We start from the raw sequence: 15,315 nt of genomic DNA on the forward strand, positions 1-15,315 counted from the left end.
AAATCAGTCTAAGATCTAAAGCTACTCTTATCCTGCCTAATAAGGCTTGAAAACAAGCCTTGAAAAGATAAAAATGTTTTCAAGTAAATTAACTGCATTCCAGAACAGAGGTCAAGATTATTTAAAAGAGTACAAAATATCCAACACTCAACAAGGTAAATTCACAATGTCTGGAATACAAAAAAAAAATTATGAAGCATGCAAAGGAGCAGGAAAATACAAACCATAATGAAAAGAAAAATCAATAGGAATGTTCCAAAATGACACAGATGATAGAATTATTACACAGGACATTAACACAATTATATTTCATATGTTCAAGATTCTGTAGGAAAGCATAAACGTGTAAAGGAAAACGCAGAGGATAGAAAAATGATCCAAATCAAACTTAGGTGAATAAACCAATGGCTGACATGAAAAATACACTGGACAGAATTGACAGCAGATTAGACACAGAAGAAAATATTAGTGAACTTGAAGACATAGTTATATAAACTCCGCAAAATGAGACAAAGAGACTGAAAGAAATGAACAGAGCATCAGTGTGGACACCTTCGGTTAGCCCAATATTTATGTAATTGGGGTCCCTAAAGGAGGTAGGAGACAGAAAAGGTGTTTGAAGAAATAATGAATGAAAGCACTCCAAATAAGATGAAAACTCACAGATCTAAGAAGCTCAACAAACCCCAAACACAAGAAGCATGAATAAAATTAGATCGATGCATGTCAAGTTGCTTAAAACCAGTGGTAATGAAAAAAAAATTGAAACTCATCTAGAGAAAACAGACACACTATGTACATAGGAGTAAAGATAAATTTCTCTTTGGAAACATGCAAGCCAGAAGACAGAAGACCAATATATTTAAAGTGCTGGGGGTAAAATATGAAATTCTGGAGTTGTATATCACATGAAAATATTTTTCAAAGATAAGGTGAAGTCTTTTCAACATGTGGTGCTGGGATGATTGAATATCTACATGCAAAAGAATAAAATTGAACCCTACCTTAGCCACATACAAAAATTAACTCAAAATGGATCACAGTCTTTTTTTTTGGGGGGGGGGGTAGGAGTTTATTAATTAATTTATTTATTTTGGCTGTGTTGGGTCTTCGTTTCTGTGTGAGGGCTTTCTCTAGTTGTGGCAAGCGGGGGCCACTCTTCATCACGGTGCACGGGCCCCTCACTATCGAGGCCTCTCTTGTTGTGGAGCACAGGCTCCAGACGCGCAGGCTCAGTAGTTGTGGCTCATGGGCCCAGTCGCTCCGCGGCATGTGGGATCCTCCCAGACCAGGGCTCGAACCCGGGATCACAGTCTTAAATGTAAAATTGGGAAGACTGAAAATCCTTGAAGAAAACATAGGGAGAAATCTTGGAGTAGTCAATGATGACTTAGGTATGACCCTAAAAGCATAAGCAACCAAATAAAAAATAGATAAATTGCACTTCATCAAATTTAAAACCTCTTCTCTTCAAAGGATCTAATCAAGACAGTGAAAAGCCAACCATATTTGCCATTCATATATCTGATAAGGGACTTAGATCTAGAATATATAAGGAACTTTTTAAGTTCAATAATAAAAAGACAAATAACCTAGTTAAAAATAAGCAAATAATTTGAATAGACATTTCCCCAAAGAAAATATATAATGGTCAATAAGTAGATGAAAAGATAATTAACACGATTAGCCATTAGGAAATCAAAACCACAATGAACTATCAAAACTACAATGAGCTATCATTTCATATCCACTAAGAAGACCATAATAGGGAGACCTTCAAGATGGCGGAGGAGTAAGACGCGGAGATCACCTTCCTCCCCACAAATACACAAGAAATACATCTACATGTGGAACAACTCCTACAGAACACCTACTGAATGCTGGGAAGATCTCAGACTTCCCAAAAGGCAAGAAACTCCCCACGTACCTGGGTAGGGCAAAAGAAAAAAGAAAAAACAGAGACAATAAATAGGGACAGGACCTGCACCTCGGGGAGGGAGCTGTGAAGGAGGAAAATTTTCCACACACTAGGAAGCCTCTTCACTGGTGGAGACAGCGGATGGGTGGGGGGAAGCTTTGGAGTCACAGAGGAGAATGCAGCCACAGGGGTGCAGAGGGCAAAGTGGAGAGATTCCCGCACAGAGGATCATGCAGACGAGCACTCACCAGCCCGAGAGGCTTGTCTGGTCACCCGCTGGGGTGGATGGTGGGATGGGGCTGGGAGCTGAGGCTCAGGCTTCGGAGGTCAGACCCCAGGGAGAGGACTGGGGTTGGCTGCGTGAACACAGCCTGAAGGGGCTAGTGCACCACAGCTATCTGGGAGGGACTCCAGGGAAAAGTCTGGACCTGCCTAAGAGGCAAGAGACTATTGTTTTGGGGTGCGCGAGGAGAGGGTATTCAGATCACCGCCTAAATGAGCTCCAGAGACAGAAGCAAGCCACAGCTATCAGCGCAGATACCAGAGACGGGCACGAAACGCTAAGGCTGCTGCTGCTGCCACCAAGAAGCCTGTCTGCAAGCACAGGTCACTATCCACACCTCCCCTCCTGCGAGCCTGTGCAGCCCGCCACTGCCGGGGTCCCGTGATCCAGGGACAAGTTTCCCGGGAGAACACACAGCGCTCCTCAGGCTGTTGCAACGTGGCACTGGCCTCTGCGGCAGCAGGCTCACCCCGCCCTCACCCTGGCCTGAGTGAGCCAGAGCACAGTAATCAGCTGCTACTTGAACCACGCCCTGTCTGGGCGATGAACAGACGCCCTCAGGCGACCTACACGCAGAGGCGGGGCCAAATCCAAAGCTGAACCCCAGGAGCTGTGCGAACAAAAAAGAGAAAGGGAAACCTCTCCCAGCAAACTCAGGAGCAGCGGATTAAATCTCCACAGTCAACTTGATGTACCCTGCATCTGTGGAATAGCCGAATAGAAAACAAAGCATCCCAAAATTGAGGCAGTGAACTTTGGGAGCAACTGTAGACTTGGGGTTTGCTTTCTGCTTCTAATTTATCCCTGGCTTTATGTTTATCTTAGTTTAGTATTTAGAGTTTTTTATCATTGGTAGATCTGTTTATTGATTTTGTTGCTCTCTTCCTTTTTTTTTTTTAATATATAGACATATAATTTTTTTTCCTTCTCTTTTTGTGAGTGTGTATGTGTATGATTCTTTGTGTGATTTTTGTCTGTATATCTTTGCTTTTACCATTTGTCCTAGGGTTCTGTTTTTCCTTTTTTTTTTTTTTTTAGTATAGTTTTTAACACTTCTTAACATTGGTGGATTTGTTTTTTGGTATGATTGCTCTCTTCCTTCTTTCTTTATTTCTTTTTATTACTTTTAAATTTCTTTTATTTTTAATAACTTATTTTCTTTCTTTCTTTCTTTCTTTCTTTCTTTCTTTCTCTTTCTTCCTCCCTCCCTCCCTCCCTCCCTTTCTTTCTTCCTTTCCTTCTTTCTCCCTTTTCTTCTGAGCCGTGTGGCTGACAGGGTCTTGGTGCTCTGGCCAGGTGTCAGGCCTGTGCCTCTCAGGTGGGAGTCCGAGTTCAGAACATTGGTCCACTGGAGACCTCCTGGCTCCATGTAATATCAAACAGCGAAAGCTCTCCCAGAGATCTCCATCGCAACGCTAAGACCCAGCTCCACTCAACGACCAGCAAGCTACAGTGCTTGACACCCTATGGCAAACAACTAGCAAGACAGGAACACAACCCCACCCATCAGCAGAGAGACTGCCTAAAATCATAATAAGGTGGCAGACACCCCAAACAACACCACCGGACACGGTCCTGACCACCAGAAAGATAAGATCCAGCCTCATCCACCAGAACACAGGCACTAGTCCCCTCCACCAAAAAGCCTACACAATCCACTGAACCAACCTTAGCCACTGGGGGCAGACACCAAAAACAACGGGAACTACGAACCTGCAGCCTGCAAAAAGGAGACCCCAAAAACAGGAAGTGAAGCAAAATAAGAAGACAGAGAAAAACACAGCAGATGAAGGAGCAAGGTAAAAACCCACAAGACCAAACAAATGAAGAGGAAATACACAGTCTACCTGAAAAAGAATTCAGGGTAATGCTAGTAAAGATGATCCAAAATCGTGGAAATGGATGGAGAAAATACAAGAAACGTTTAACAAGGACCTAGAAGAACTGAAAAGAAAACAATGATGAACAACACAGTAAATGAAATTTAAAATTCTCTAGAAGGAATCAACAGCAAAATAACTGAGGTAGAAGAATGGATAAGTGACCTGGAAGATAAAATACTGGAAATAACTACTGCAGAGAAGAATAAAGAAAAAAGAATGAAAAGAATTGAGGATAGTCTTAGAGACATCTAGGAGAACATTAAATGCACCAATAATCGAATTATAGGGGTCCCAGGAGAAGAAGAGAAAAAGAAAGGGACTGAAAAAATATTTGAAGAGATTATAGTTGAAAACTTCCCTAATATGGGAAAGGAAATAGTTCATCAAGTCCAGGAGGTGCAGAGTCCCACACAGGAAAATCCAAGAAGAAACACGCCAAGACACATATTAATCAAACTCTCAAAAATTAAATACAAAGAAAATATATTCAAAGCAGCAAGGGAAAAGCAAAAAATAACATACAAGGGAATCCCCATAAGGTTAACAGCTGATCTTTCAGCAGAAACTCTGCAAGCCAGGAGGGAGTGGCAGGACATATTTAAAGTGATCAAAGGGAAAAACCTACAACCAAGATTAATCTACCCAGCAAGGATCTCATTCAGATTTGACGGAGAAATTAAAACCTTTACAGACAAGCAAAAGCTAACAGAATTCAGCACCACCAAACCAGCTTTACAACAAATGCTAAAGGAACTTCTCTAGGCAGAAGACACAAGAGAAGGAAAAGACCTACAATAACAAACCCAAAACTGTTAAGAAAATGTTAATGGGAAAATACATATCGATAATTACCTTAAATGTAAATGGATTAAATGGTCCAACCAAAAGACATAGACTGGCTAAATGGATACAAAAATAAGACCCATATATATGCTGTCTACAAGAGACCCACTTAACACCTAGGGACACATACCTACTGAAAGTGAGGGGATGGAAAAAGATATTCCACGCAAATGGAAATCAGAAGAAAGCTGGAGTAGCAATTCTCATATCAGACAAAGTAGACTTTAAAATAAAGACTATTACAAGAGACAAAGAAGGACACTACATAACGACCAAGGGATCAATCCAAGAGGAAGATATAACAACTGTAGATATTTATACAGCCAACATAGTAGCACCTCAATACATAAGGCAAATGCTAACAGCCATAAAAGGGGAAACTGACAGTAACACAGTCACAGTGGGGGACTTTGACACTCCCTTTCACCAATGGATGGATCATCCAGAATGAGAATAAATAAGGAAACATAAGCTTTAAATGATACATTAAACAAGATGCACTTACTTGATATTTACGGGATGTTCTGTCCAGGACCAACAGAATACACTTTCTTCTCAGGTTCTCATGGAGCATTCTCCAGGATGGATCATACCTTGGGTCACAGATCAAGCCTTGGTAAATTTAAGACAATTGAAATCGTATCAAGTATCTTTTCCGACCACAGCGCTATGAGACTAGATATCAATTACAGGAAAAAAATCAGTAAAAAATACAAACACATGGAGGCTAAACAATACACTACTTAATAACCAAGAGATCACTGAAGAAATCAAAGAGGAAATCAATAAATACCTAGAAACAAATGACAATGAAAACACGATGACTCAAAACCTGTGGGATGTAGCAAAAGAAGTTCTAAGAGGGAAGTTTATAGCAATACAATCCTACCACAAGAAACATCGCAAATAAACAGCCTAGCCTTACACGTAAAGCAATTAGAGAAAGAAGAAATAAAAAGCCCCACAAAGTTAGCAGAAGGAAAGAAATCATAAAGATCAGATCAGAAATAAATGAAAAAGAAGTGAAGGAAACAATAGCAAAGATCCATAAAACTAAAAGCTGGTTCTTTGAGAAGATAAACAAAACTGATAAACCATTAGCCAGACTCATCAAGAAAAAAGGGAGAAGACTCAGATCAATAGAATTAGAAATGAAAAAGAAGTAACAACTGACACTGCAGAAATACAAAGGATCATGAGAGATTACTACAAGCAAATGTATGTCAATAAAATGGACAACCTGGAAGAAATGGACACGTTCTTAGAAAAGCACAACCTTCTGAGACTGAACCAGGAAGAAATAGAAAATATAAACAGACCAATCACAAGCACTGAAATTGAGACTCTGATTAAAAATCTTCCAACAAACAAAAGTTCCAGGACCAGATGGCTTCACAGGTGAATTCTATCAAATATTTAGAGAAGAGCTAACACCTATCCTTCTCTAAGTCTTCCAAACTATAGCAGAGGGAGGACCACTCCCAACCTCATTCTACGAAGCCAACATCACCCTGATACCAAAACAAGACAAAGATGTCACAAAGAAAGAAAACTAAAGGCCAATATCACTGATGAACATAGATGCAAAATCCTCAACAAAATACTAGCAAACAGAATCCAACAGCATATTAAAAGGATCATACACCATGATCAAGTGGGGTTTATCCCAAGAATGCATGGATTCTTCAATATACACATATCAGTCAATGTGATAAATCATATTGAAAATTGAAGGACAAAAACCATATGATCATCTCAATAGATGCAGAAAAAGCTTTCCACAAAATTCAACACCCATTTATGATAAAAACCCTGCAGAAAGTAGGCATAGAGGGAACTTTCCTCAACATAATAAAGGCCATATATGACAACCCACAGCCAACATCGTCCTCAATGGTGAAAAACTGAAAGCATTTCCACTAAGATCAGGAACAAGACAAGGTTGCCCACTCTCACCACTCTTATTCAACATAGTTTTGGAAGTTTTAGCCACAGCAATCGGAGAAGAAAAGGAAATAAAAGGAATCCAAATCGGAAAAGAAGAAGTAAAGCTGTCACTCTTTGCAGATGACATGATACTATACACAGAGAATCCTAAAGATGCTACCAGAAAACTACTAGAGCTAATCAATGAATTTGGTAAAGTAGCAGGATACAAAATCAATGCACAGAAATCTCTGGCATTCCTATACACTAAGGATGAAAAATCTGAAAGTGAAATCAAGAAAACACTCCCATTTACCATAGCAACAAAAAGAATAAAATATCTAGGAATAAACCTACCTAAGGAGACAAAAGACCTGTATGCAGAAAATTATAAGACACTGATGAAAGAAATTAAAGATGATACAAACAGATGGAGAGATATACCATGTTCTTGGATTGGAAGAATCCACATTGTGAAAATGACTCTACTACCCAAAGCAATCTACAGATTCAATGCAATCCCTATCAAACTACCACTGGCATTTTTCACAGAACTAGAACAAAAAATTTCACAATTTGTATGGAAACACAAAAGACCCCGAATAGCCAAAGCAATCTTGAGAACGAAAAACGGAGCTGGAGGAATCAGGCTTCCTGACTTCAGACTATACCACAAAGCTACAGTAATCAAGACAGTATGGTACTGGCACAAAAACAGAAATATAGATCAATGGAACAGGATAGAAAGCCCAGAGATAAACCCACGCACATATGGTCACCTTATCTTTGACAAAGGAGGCAGGAATGTACAGTGGAGAAAGGACAGCCTATTCAATAAGTGGTGCTGGGCAAACTGGACAGCTACATGTAAAAGTATGAGATTAGATCACTCCCTAACACCATACACAAAAATAAGCTCAAAATGGATTAAAGACCTAAACGTAAGGCCAGAAACTATCAAACTCTTAGAGGAAAACATAGGCAGGACACTCTATGACATAAATCACAGCAAGGTCCTTTTTGACCCACCTCCTAGAGAAATGGAAATAAAAACAAAAGTAAACAAATGGGACCTAATGAAACTTAAAAGCTTTTGCGCAGCAAAGGAAACCATAAAGAAGACCAAAAGACAACCCTCAGAATGGGAGAAAATATTTGCAAATGAAGCAACTGACAAAGGATTAATCTCCAAAATTTATAAGCAGCTCATGCAGCTTAATAACAAAAAAACAAACAACCCAATCCAAAAATGGGCAGAAGACCTAAGTAGACATTTCTCCAAAGAAGATATACAGAGTGCCAACAAACACATGAAAGAATGCTCAACATCACTAATCATTAGAGAAATGCAAATCAAAACTACAATGAGATATCATCTCACACCAGTCAGAATGGCCATCATCAAAAAATCTAGAAACAATAAATGCTGGAGAGGGTGTGGAGAAAAGGGAACCCTCTTACACTGTTGGTGGGAATGTAAATTGATACAGCCACTGTGGAGAACAGTATGGAGGTTCCTTAAAAAGCTACAAATAGAACTACCATATGACCCACCAATCCCACTACTGGGCACATACCCTGAGAAAACCATAATTCAAAAAGAGTCATGTACCAAAATGTTCATTGCAGCTCTATTTACAATAGCCCAGAGATGGAAACAACCTAAGTGTCCATCATCGGATGAATGGATAAAGAAGATGTGGCACATATATACAATGGAATATTACTCAGCCATAAAAAGAAACGAAATTGAGCTATTTGGAATGAGGTGGATAGACCTAGAGTCTGTCATACAGAGTGAAGTAAGTCAGAAAGAGAGAGACAAATACCGTATGCTAACACATATATATGGAATTTAAGAAAAAAAAAATGTCATGAAAACCTAGGGGTGAAACAGGAATAAAGACACAGACTTACTAGAGAATGGACTTGAGGCTATGGGGAGGGGGAAGGGTAAAATGTGACAAAGCGAGAGAGAGGCATGGACATATATACACTACCAAACGTAAGGTAGGTAGCTAATGGGAAGCAGCCGCATAGCACAGGGAGATCAGCTTGGTGCTTTGTGACCGCCTGGAGGGGTGGGATAGGGAGGGTGGGAGGGAGGGAGACGCAAGCGGGAAGAGATATGGGAACATATGTATATATATAACTGATTCATTTTGTTGTGAAGCTGAAATTAACATACCATTGTAAAGCAATTATACTCCAATAAAGATGTTAAAAAAAAAATAAAATTAAAAAAAACCATAATGAGATATTATTGCATATCCGCTAGAATGGCTAAAATTTGAAAAACTGATGTCTGATTTAAAAGACTGATAACAGATGTTGCCAAGGATGAGGATAATTGGATCTCTCATAACGCTGCTGGTTATATTTTAAAATGATTCAACCACTTTGGAAAACAGTTTGACAATTTCTTTAAAAATTACACCTTATCATATGAATGCAGTCTTTCCACTCCTGGGTATTCACTCAAGAGAAATAAAAGTATATGTCCACACCAAGACTTGTTCGCAAATGTTCATGGTGGCTTCATTGGTAATAGTAAAAAAACACAAAAAACAAAAACAAACAAACAAAAAACAGCTGTCCATCAACAGCTAAATAGATGTTAAATTTTGGCATATTGCTCAGCAATAACAAGGAACTATTGATACTAGCAACAACAAAGAAATTCTGAGTGAAATAACACAGACCCCAAAAATAATACACACTGTAAAACTGCATCTATATAAAATTCTAGAAAATTCTAACTAACCTATGACAGTGGTTGCTTACTGATAGAGCAGGGAGACTAGGGATGGACATAAAGAAACATAAGAGAAAAGACCACAGTAATGAGACCTAATCTTACTAGAGTGAAATGATCCTGTTAAAAAGTAGCGGGAGATAAATTTGGGTGGCTAGGGTAGGTCGGATTTTGAAAGATTATTAATCAAGCATAATGATTTAGACTTAGAATAAAAAACAGAAAGCTATCAGACTTTAAGTAAAGGGATCATATAACTGAAGTGGAATTCAAGCAAGTATCCTGTTCTAAAAGCCAAGGAGAATGAAGATTTGTGTTGGGCATGGCCAGTAGAGTTAAATCCTTTCCCTAAAATTAAAAAGCCACGTCAAAGTCATGTCAAAGGGTATGTTCTCCTGGGAGTGCGTCATATACAAGGCAAGGTCTCCTACCACCGTGTACTATTTGTCTAGTCCTGACAAACATTATTCCCATTTCTACTGAACAAAGAAAGAAACTCAAACATCTGAAATTGCCAGTAACACATAGGCTTATATAGAAGTTCTTGTTTCTGGTTCTGCCTAATTTACCTTGGCACTATTTTCACAGAAGTCAAATATTTGGTGCTTTGAATAAATACAGAACAAATTCCAGGGTAGGGCCTGGACAACACTATTTCCACAGTTTAAACTGGCTTTACCTATTTATGGTTTTCAAATAGGAATTACTTCCTTACTAGGACAATAGCATAGGCAGAGAATGTAGTCAAAAGCATTAAACTAGGTATCAGAAGTCTAATTGTGTGACCTTAGGCAACTTGCTAACTTTTCTGAGTCTCAGATTCCTTGTCTATAACATTGGGGCTCATGGTAAAACTTCATAATGTTTCTATAAGAAGCTATGGGAGGGACTTCCCTCCTGGCGCAGTGGTTAAGAATCCACCTGCCAATGCAGGGGATGGGGGTTTGATCCCTGGTTTGGGAAGATCCCACATGCCGTGGAACGCCACAACTACTGACCCTGCACTCTACAGCCCATGAGCCACAACTACTGAGCCCGCGTGCCTAGAGCCCATGCTCCACAACAAGAGAAGCCACCACAATGAGAAGCCCACGCACCGCAAGGAAGAGTAGCCCCTGCTCACAGTAACTAGAGAAAGCCCACGCTTAGCAACAGACCCAACACAGCCATAAATAAATAAATACATACATAGAAGCAATGGGATAATATATTAAAATGTTGCCCATTTATGTTGTTTAAATAATTAAACAGCAGAACTTCAGGCTCTTACAGCCAATAGGAATGGTTGATGGTACAAGACTCTCTGCAAATCAATGACTTTGTCACAGAGGAGACATTTTTTGATAGTACCTCTACCATGGAAACTGTTCCCTTCTTACTAAAAGGTAGCATGGAGGGTAACAGAACCCCCAAAGTGTGCTTGTGAGGTCAAATGTGCCTTCTGGAAGGAGACATTGAGATCTGAGAGGGAGAAAATATGCCCTTGATGCAACATATAATCACAGCAGATGTTACAGATCATACACAGCAAACCTCCTGAAGGTTCAGCATTTTGATTGATACAAGCAGTATAAATTAGGAACCGGAACATAAATACCATTATGAAGACTGCACTCAAGAGTGGATCCTAAGCAATTGCAAATGGAAGAGTAAGAATTCTCTGCAAGTACAAAAGCTCATTCCAATTTAATTCTACATGGGATTTGAAATGGTATGGAATACGTAAGAGGATGAATTAATGACATCAAACTAGAATGATTAAACAGAGAATCTAAATATAACTTGATATTTCCCTTAGTTCTCACTGATTCTCTAGAACAATGCTGTCCAATAGCAATATAATTCCAGCTACATATGTCATTTAAATTTTCTAGAAGTCACATTAAAATCAAAACAGATGAAATTAATGTTAATAAATTTTATTTAATTCAATATATCCAAAATATTATCATCTCAACTTGTAATAAACATAATAATTATTAATGAGGCATGTTACATTCTTTATTTCATATGATATCTTTGAAATCTGGTGTGTATTTTACACTTACAGTACATCTCAATTTAGGTACATTTAAAGGCAGCACAGCTCTAGAAAGTAGGGATTAAATATTAACACCAGATCCAAACCATATATTATACATATTTGCACATTATTTTGTATACATTTTAAAGAAAAGCAAAGCTTAAAATTGTGTTTTAGGATTTAAAATATTTTTGGCCAACCTCTCTTGGAACTTCTGTGGAAAGAGAAAGAATGATGGTGATTATCTCAAAACCTCCCAATTTTTTTGTTTGCAATCAGACTTCTGTTATTTTGTTATCATTTATTTTTCATAATTACCTTAAACACATTTACTATTCTTGGCAAACATAAACAAACCAAAAATGACATCTGAATGTGCAATAAAACAATTTGCACAAGAGCCCTTATCCCCTTAGGTTGAACTGTAGGAAAACAGTTGCAGAACATGTTACTTGTTTAGGCAAATGTTTCTCACTAGAGCTCTATTGTCATTTTGGGTAGAACATTCCTACCAGTTGCAGGATATACAAAAACCCTAGCCCTGGCTATGAAATTTTAGTACCATCCTTAGTCATGGTAACAAAATAAAAATTGCCCCCACGCAGCCACAACCCCCGGGGTAGAAAGGACACCAACCTCCCAGTTGAGAAGCACTGCTTAAGACTTTTGTTAAAATCTGATCAGTTAACAAAGCACCTGCGGTTGTGAATATTCTGTAAAAGAAACAAATTATAATATCAACCTAAGAAAAAAATCCCTATATATCAAAGTTACTTGGATCTACAAGGGAGATTTTATATATATATATATATATATAATTAAAGCTAATACTACCTTACTAGATGCCTTACATGTCTGAATTTAATTTTCTCTTCTCTGAGAGGGGTCTTATATTGTTCTACTTCCACATTCCCACATTTGTTCCCTCTTCCACACTATCTTACCTTAAATTTACACCTGAATTAATTGTATTTTTTTCTTTGTATTAATAGTCAAATCATGGATATATTTTGAATTATTTGGAATGACTGTAGAGGATTTTTTTCCCTTCATTCTTAACAAAAGAACATGCTTCTCAATTAAAACTTAGGAGAATATAGGTTGAGATGCAGTATATAGAGTTATTTGGATAATAATTGTCATTAAGTGGGAATTCCCTGGTGGTCTAGTTGTTAGGACTTGGCTATTTCCTTGCCGTGGCCTGGGATTGATCCCTGGTGGGGGAACTAAGATCCCACAAGCCGCGAGGTGGGGCAGTAAAAAAAATATTGTAATTAAGTAAATATACATCATCTTCATGATGGCTGATCTCATTTACCCCTTATAATCAGGTTTCTCCACAATAGAACGGAGTTACTCCTCGGCATTAACAGCTACCAGTTGTATGTTAAAGCACCCAGGAGAAGCAATATAGTCAGTGACTACCATAATGATTGAGATGTATGATGATACCAGTAATTATTTTTAGTATAGATATCTTTTGGATACAACAATCATCACTAATATGATCATGTATCTTTAAAATTTTATGTATGTATGTATACTAATCGAATCTGTTGTGAGCATAAACATTACTTGGTACTCTAGAGCAACTGTTGGCAAACTATGGCCAATAGGCCAAATCCAGCCTGCCACCTGTTTTTGTAAATAAAGTTCTATTAGAACACAGACATTCTCATTCACTTACATTTATCTATGACTGCTTCTGTGTGGCAACAGGAGTTAAATAGTAGTGGTGATAGAGAGACTGTATCACCCAGAGTCTAAAATATTTACTGTCTCTTTAGAGAAAGAGTTTGTTGACCCCTGCTGCAGATTGTAAGCTAAAGGTCAGCAAAAAACCTACACAAATGATTTTTCTTTTATGGCGAGAATGAATTTTATGGAATGAGATCAAGGAGCTGTTAGTTGTCTTGGGCCAAGGTCTCTTCCTTATAGAGGAGCATTTAGGACTGGAAATCTTGACACTGTCTCATGTCAGAGGTGAGAAAACCTGGTGAAGTTCATTTTAATGAGATTTAAGAAGTATCTCTTCTAGAGAATTTTCAGGTGAATCTAATCTTTCTAATTGGTGTCTGAAACTATTAGATTGCAGGGAATCTAATAAAGCTTCACGGGAATAACTGAAAGGTTTGTGGGAATAATATTGTCTAAATAAGAGTTTGCAGTTTTAAAAAAAATGTAATTCATCATGTTAAGTTGCTCTTTGGCACAATGCAATTGTAAGAACATCTTTTTGTTCCTTAGAACATGTTTTCGCTTAGATTGGAATCTAGAAGTCTTTGGTATGCTTTGCTTTGTTTTATGTTTGCATTTTTGTCATGCCATTTCTTTTTTTTAAATCTTGTTTATGCTATCGGTAGTATAGTCATTTTCTTTTTACTCTCTTCTCTCCAACACATTTTCTACCAGAATTGTACCATGGAAAATGAAAGAGGTAGGTAGAACACAGAAAGATATCAATGTTAGTTCTTAACTTTCTGTCTTTTGTCTACTGTTGTCTACAGTTGTCTGATAATGTTAAGGTAAATTGGAAAAATCTTCCCCACATGAATTTCTAGCCAGATAAAATCCATTCTAGCTTGGCTTTGGTGAAATTATACTTCATAGCAAGGGAAGAAATGTAGCCAGACCAAACCTTTATACTAGAAAAGTATGGCTATATTATTTTCTGTGTGTCCTCTTGGACCACAACTGTCATTTATCAGCCTTGCCTGTGGAGTTAGAGCAGGGGCTTGAGTGAGACCAAGGATTTATGACACAAAAAGCAGCAGGAGAATTTTTCTCACAAGCCCATAGCTACTGCACAGTATTTATGAAGACAACATATAATCAAGTATTTCAGCATTTTAAGGAATCCCTGTACAAACTCTCACTAGACCCTTTAATCACCTGTACAATATTGTGATTCTGCTCAAATGCTTCACTTTCAGGGCAGGGGAAACTCAAAAGATTCCTGTGGGAGCCCATGCCATTATTTGTGCAGCCTTAGTTATGAACAAAACTCTTGTAATGACTTTAAAGCTGCTTCTCTTTAACTTTCACTACTTAGTCCGAGTTCCGTTCTCTGATGCTACGAAAAAAGTCTTACTCTTCCTTCACAGATGAACCCCCAAATTTTGGAAATATTGTGTTCCAACGAGTCTCTGCTTTTCCAGGATCATCTTCCCTAGAGCCCCTCAATTTCCCCTCATTTCACATTTAACCATCTTACTTTCAACCCTTATTTCATAAGTTCGTCAACGTTCCTCATGAAAAGTGACTCCAGACCAGTGCACAGAACCACTGCCGCTGAGAAGGAAAAGATATTTTCGTCCAAATTTTGGGGAAGCAGTCAGGGTCATTTAAATTCAAAGCTAAACCTTTAATGAAAAAGAAAAAAGATTTCAAGGAAGCAATTAACAGGCTATGCATAGATTTATCTTGTTAGGGCCACGAGCCGCGCCTCCGAGGCTCGCTGCTCGCGCCAGCAAGCCAAGCAGTAACTGAAAGGTCGTCGTACAGGGAACTACTCGGGCAAAGTGACATTCTGCTATTTGGACTGTTACCCTCATCCAGCGGACCTCACGTTGCATTAATCTTCATTTGCAATTAAAGTCTCCCACTTCTTTCCGCTCAGACAGATTAAGATGTACACCTGGGTCCAATCCAATGGGAAGGAGGCTGTACACGGCCACTTCCGGG

The 15,315-nt window shown here is 38.5% G+C and overlaps 1 long non-coding RNA gene across 2 annotated transcripts; it reads right to left on the reverse strand.

Annotated features, from left to right (window-relative positions):
* Positions 1 to 1,068: 1,068 nt before the first annotated feature.
* Positions 1,069 to 15,271, reverse strand: LOC132424853 (uncharacterized). 2 transcript variants are annotated; one of them, XR_009519286.1, is made up of 5 exons: positions 15,180 to 15,271; positions 14,846 to 14,993; positions 12,268 to 12,344; positions 5,433 to 5,539; positions 1,069 to 1,345 (listed from the first exon to the last, which is right to left on the reverse strand). It is a non-coding gene; the product is annotated as an uncharacterized lncRNA (long non-coding RNA). The 2 variants fall into 2 exon arrangements; XR_011246447.1 differs by lacking the exons at positions 1,069 to 1,345; positions 5,433 to 5,539 and adding an exon at positions 11,599 to 11,845.
* Positions 15,272 to 15,315: the final 44 nt, after the last annotated feature.

Source organism: Delphinus delphis, chromosome 1 (assembly GCF_949987515.2).
Source record: "Delphinus delphis chromosome 1, mDelDel1.2, whole genome shotgun sequence".
Lineage (NCBI taxonomy): Eukaryota > Metazoa > Chordata > Mammalia > Artiodactyla > Delphinidae > Delphinus > Delphinus delphis.